The sequence below is a fragment of the Poecilia reticulata genome, chromosome 15 (assembly GCF_904066995.2).
Source record: "Poecilia reticulata chromosome 15, P_reticulata-male-v2, whole genome shotgun sequence".
Taxonomy (NCBI): domain Eukaryota; kingdom Metazoa; phylum Chordata; class Actinopteri; order Cyprinodontiformes; family Poeciliidae; genus Poecilia; species Poecilia reticulata.
The window spans coordinates 23,606,740-23,612,739 of NC_088844.1; the positions used below are offsets into that span (position 1 = coordinate 23,606,740).

The following is a 6,000-nucleotide window of genomic DNA, read 5'->3' on the forward strand; positions in this document are numbered from 1 at the left end:
TCTCTGGAAGACCAGAAGAGATGCTGCAGCCTCAGCAGGAAATTTGCACATTATAATGGGATGGAAAATAATATAAAGTCCAGTGTAGAAACCTTTAGAGAGCCGTATCACATACACACCATAAATAATAAAATATTACATACTTTACTTTATATGGTAAAAGTTTATTTCTCAAATATGAGGACTATTTTTTTTCATTGCCTTTAGAAAAGCATTTCAGACTTTTCTATAAGTTCCAATTATGACAGATATTGCTTTTTATTTTCATAATATCCACTGAATATTAATCTTGGTCTCCTTCTGTCTCTAATGCATCTCACCGGTCTCGAGTTTTCTTCCATCTGCATACTTATTAGAAGCACACTTGAACACAACGTATAGGTCTTTACAGATTAAACAAATCTTTAAATGCCAGCTTGCATTAATTTCAAATAAATACTCATTTGACTCAGAACAACCTCTCTGCTAAATGTCCCATTTCAGCGCATGACAATCAGGAGAACCACCGTTTACTGCACTTAAACTGCCGTCTACTAAAAACTTTGCACAATCAGGATGTGTTCAAACTTGTCTCTGCCATTTCAGGCCTTTTCATAAAAGCAGCAGACTGGCAATTTCAAAGACAAATGTCTTAAGAATAAAATTTCCTGTCCAGCGTTGGAAAGAAGAAAAGATAGATTATTGTTTTCTGGTTGCAGTTTTTAATTTCGAGAGTGATTTTTGATCCTTGTCTGTCTTTAATGTTTTTAATGTGTCTGTGCGCTTAGGTTGCCCCTAAGGGACAAATTAAATTTTATTAAAATCAAATTGAATTGAACATTTTGTATCTTTTTTTTTGTTCTTTTACACTTAAATGCTTAAGCCTAGCAATGTAACTGCGTAATATAGAGATAAAAATTGTATTTACACTTTAAATTTCTTAATAATAAGCTTCACATACATGTTTGTAATTTTCCTACATATTATATAAATTTTGGTTGCACCATTTCAAATTTTCTGTGGATTTTCCCCTAAGCCTATGGACTTATATAACTCCTCCTCAAAAATAGTAAAGAAAATTAATACAAGATTACCACCCTCCATCAGTTGATAATAAATTTAGAATATCAATCATGTAATAAAAAACCCATAAAAACACACCCATAGTCTAATAATAGACATTTAAATGACAATAAAAAAGTGACGATAATTCTTTTAAGTAGAGTTTTAAATAACGTGTGTAATCTTTTACAGAAGGCCCATCTATTGCAAAGTGTGAAAAGTCAATACACACTTTATCTCGCCTGTGCCTGAGAGAAAACTGACCTCTACTGGTCTGATATTTAGGAGATGAAACGCTGACCTCTGACGAGTTATGTAAAAATGAAACTGTACATTTGATTTAATGTAATAGTTGAAATGCATTAGTATATCCTCTTGACTTGCATAAACCTTATAAACAAAAATAGCAGTTCACATTTCAGAGCCTCTCTCTGTATTGTCAATGTTGCCCCAAACTTCATCCCCTGCCGTCTTTTTAAAGTCTTAATCATGGTGAGAAATTCAGCTGAAAAAAAACCCAACCAGCCACCAGGCAGGCACCTCTGCACTGCTCCTCTGTTTCTTCTTTCCTTCCCTCTGAATCCTCCCCTTCCTATTCCTCCAGCTAGTCTCTTCTTTATGTCGGAGCCTTCCTCCTCAGATCTCCTTCCTCCAGTTTGAAGCCCTGGGCCCAGCTGGCCACATCTGTCCCACTGCGGGCCCTGAACTGTCGAACTGTCGCTGTGAGTGATTCTGCCTCTTATCCTCCCTCAGACCTTCAACAATGCACATGTGGAGCATTTCAAGGAAGCTCATTCATTATGTAATGCCATCTTTAATCATTTATCCTGCGCTCTGCATCAGTGAGCTGTGTTTAGCAGGGGTGATCTGTGTGTTTGTCACCTTTTAAAGCTAAGAGTTGTGTTGTAATTTGTTCTACGGCTCTTTTTAGAACAACTGCATTTCAGAGAGTTTATGTCGAGCAATTTTGTATGCACCAGTGGGTGTGTTTAAAGGTCCTTATATAAATGCCAGCCTTTGTATGATAATCATTAACCTTTGTGTTTTAATTAGCTATGTGTCTAAAAAAGCCCCAGTGCCCTTGTATTCTGGCCATCCAGCTTTACTTGATCACCTTTCAAGCCCACGGGTTTACAGGTTTAGCTCAGCAAGCCAATATTTTGTTTACAGGATGCGACCTTAGCGTTCTCTTTATTCTGCTGTCTGCTCGTATTTTAGTGAGCGTTGGATTTCCTCCAGGAAGTGTCTCTTAATTGATTTGAGACTTTTCTGTGCATGAGTAACCCTTGTAGTTTTTAGCCCTCTGTGGTTTTATTGTCATTCATTAAGATGATTTGAATTGAAATTGCTCTTTTGTCAACCAGATTGAAGTTGTTTTGCGTCGCTGTTAGACATGGATCTATTTTTTTTATCTTTTGAATTATTTGAAACGACGCTTCGTCTCGTTTCATGTGAAATACAGAGACTTTAATGAAAATGAGGATAGATTTTTCTGTGTTTTCAAACAATTTGATTTTCACAGACTTTTTTTATGTCAAGTTTGCTTTTGTTTTGTGTTTGTTTCTTGATATTTCTAGGTGTATCAAATACACTGAGGTCTTACAACGTGGGTAATTTAGTTTGTCGCTTCTTCCCTTTATGTATTTTGATTTTTTCTCTTCCATGTTAGAATTGGGTTATTACCCTTATTTTATTTGCAGAGCCATTTTTACCTGCATTAAATAGTCTCTTTCCTCCACAGTGGCTCCTCATCCTCCCCTGATTATACTCAGTTTTTAAGCTCCTTGATTGTTTTAAGCTCCTGCTTTCATTGTCTTTTGCGTTTTAGACTTGCTACAAACTCACGACACATAACACCCTGAGCTTTAAGACATTAATCAGTAAGATCATGTTTAAGCATAAAGTCCATCGTTTTCCTCTGAGTAGTTGCACTGTATGGAATCTGAAATATTGCATCTTTGCAGTCTTTTATGATTGTGATATTGCACACAGTGACCTTGTGCTGGCGATTGATATTGGATGTATAGTACAGCTCTAACCTGAGGTAGTTGTTTTCTGTCTGGTTTTATTAGCCTTTCACATATTGATGACGGTTTTTTGGTTTACTCTTCTTTCCAGTGTTTCTCCAGTTTGTCGAAGGTTGCAGACATTAATTCCTGTGCATCTCTCTTATGGCCCGACCACAGCATTTCTGGTAAGCAACCAGACTTTTAATGCACCATTCAGCTGTAGATTTTCTGCTGATGTACACATCTGTAACGTTTTATTTTCAGCAACAACCAAAGGCAAGATGATCATATCAGGGAGAAAGCAGCACAACTACATGTTTTTGTTAATTTAATTGCATTTTCAACAATACTAGTTTCACTTCTCTGCTCTTTAAACTGTCAATTTATCAGAATCATATTCAGAAATATACCAATAAGAGGGCACCTGAGTCCAGCGTCCTACAATTATTCTCTTCTCTTATGAAACCTGGACAAGTTTGTCCATTACTGAGGAGTAATCTCCAAACTTTGGCTCTAGTTCCCAAGTGTCCTTGTGGCTTCTGTGTCCTTACTACCAGGCTATAGGTAATGTCAGACTCCATGTGCTACTCTGATGTCACTCCTGCCCAAAGCCATGAAACCAGAAGTCACTACTCTTCAGCGCCCTCTTGATCTATTTTTAAAGGTGAAAACATGGCCCATGTTGGTCCCTCGGTGTGCATTTGTAAGCACCTGCTTGTGGCAGCTTCATGTAGTGTTACTTGACAGGAGAGACCTTGATCTCCAAAGATCTGGAACCAAACTCTTCACTGGATCCATTCATACAAAAACCTGAAGCCTCAAACTCACACAAATACACAAACCAGATACCTGGATAGTAATCAAAAGTTTCTGTTGTTTATTTTTTAATAATGAAAGTTTTTTGTTTTTTTTATGGTTCACAATTTTCAGGATTTTTAGAGAATATCATCAGTTTTACAACATTTTCCTTTAAAAACGACTTATTCATCCATCCTTCAAAAAAACTAAAACTTACAAATATTTTTGGTCTAGTTTCTAGAGCATAATAACTTGGTGCACTTGAAATAAGACAAAACTAACTTACAAGTAACTTGTCAGCAAGGTCCATAACTGCTTAATATTCATTAATAAATATACTAGTTTAGATTATTTGACTTACAACATGGAAAAAATCTCATAAGTGAAATAATCTGCCAGTGGAAGTAGAAGTTCATCAATACTAAGAACATTTTGACTTAAAACAAGTTTATATTTTTGCTGAAAAGTTACTTGTAAGCTAGTTTTGTTTCAAGTGTAATAAGCTAATAAGGTGTAGAAACTAGAGCAAAAATATGCCCAAAATACTTGGTAGGATTCTGGTATCTGTCTCTCTCTCTTGATTTTGCTCTAATGAACCCCCTTCTTCAACACGTCTCTATCTAACCTTCTTTTCTCATTAATGGACAGTCATTGTTGTTTATTGTGTGGCAATAAAGCATTAAATAATCTTAGAAAATCCCTTCTTTTTCTCTGGTTGTGCTCAGACCCTGAAGATCAAAGCCTGAGTTGACAAAGACGCATCATTACCAAACTTCTCTGATCCGAGTTTCAGGTTGCGTTGGAACAGAATCTTGGTGGGTTTGACCTTACTTTGTAGTGTAGAATGAGAATGAGTGTAATTAACACCAAGTCTTCTGTGTTTGTGTCTGTTTTAAGGGGGATTAGAGAGCTGCTAACATGTCCCAGAAAGACCTAAACAAAAAGCCTTACTTGAAAAGATTGTAAAAAGCTGGGCTTCCAGTGCAATAACCTGTCCGTTTTTGTTTTTTTTTGCTAATTACTCTATGTAATGTGGTGGAGTTTATAGAAAGGTTTTATATTTTATGTATAAAAGTACTGAATCCTGCAAGATTTTCAGGTGTTAAACTACTGAGGTCTACAGGTCTAAAAAGTGTATGTAATACTGTTTTATTTCAAAATCCTTTCCACTATTACTGTGAGAGAAGATGATTTTTTAAAAGGAAATCCAACCAAAAAGATTTTGAACACTCAGTTTATTAAGCTCAGATTTTATCAAATATGTTATTTTTTTCAACAACTTTTCCTTCATTTCATGTATTATGTTGATCAAGTTCTCAGTAGACAGGACTAAGTAAAAAAATAATCCACTTTTAATATTTTATCTGCATCAGTCCAGCTTGGTATAGCAAATATGATTTTTCACATTTGAATGTAATTTTAGGTCCATATATATTATTAACATGCTCATATGCATTTTCCCAATGTGTAATTATAATTTGACGCCCCAACAAATGGAAGTGATTGGCACCTTTGCTCCTTTTTAACAGGGTGTCATGGTTGGTTGTTTCTCATTTGAATTGCACAGGATTCATGTCACATTAAAATTTGTAAACATTTTAGAGTTATTTATTATGGTCTCCTTTTTCACTTCACAGAAATCTGCCATTTTAGCAGAGTTATGTGCACTTTCTCTATTCACTGCCAAATGTAAAATAACTTGAGTCACTTCAAGCCAACAGTCATATTTGGAACAATCATAAGTATAAGGGCAGATTTTATGCACAAAGAAAATTACTACAGGTTAGCTTTTATTGAATTTTTTTTTTTTTTGCAGAAGAAGAAATTCTGTACCTCTTTTTGAATCTTAAATGAAGTCTATCTGTAGGTGACTTTTTGGTGTAGAGAAGAGTAGGGGCTTCAGAGAATCACGTTGGATTCATCTCTTCTTTCTTTTGAAATAAACCTATGATGGACAATTCTGAAGTAAAAGTAAGCTGCAAAGTATGCAAAATCTGCCAAGCAGTCACGTTTTGCCAGGGGGAAAAAGAATGAGTCTGTTAAGGTCATTGTTACACACTCCACAACAACGGATTTAGAAGAGAGGTGCGGGTGGGGGGGACACTTTACTGGCTCAGCACTTATAGAAACACTTAGCGCACAGGGAGAAAGA

At 35.8% G+C, this 6,000-nt stretch overlaps 1 long non-coding RNA gene across 1 annotated transcript in view; it reads left to right on the forward strand.

Moving 5' to 3' along the window:
* Positions 1-5,455, forward strand: part of LOC103477280 (uncharacterized) — a 101,631-nt gene extending 96,176 nt beyond the window's left edge. Inside the window, exons 3-5 of the long non-coding RNA XR_014091180.1 lie at positions 3,160-3,235; positions 4,574-4,663; positions 4,746-5,455. This is a non-coding gene — a long non-coding RNA (uncharacterized LOC103477280). The remainder of the gene's footprint in view (positions 1-3,159; positions 3,236-4,573; positions 4,664-4,745) is intronic.
* The last annotated feature ends 545 nt before the right edge of the window (positions 5,456-6,000 follow it).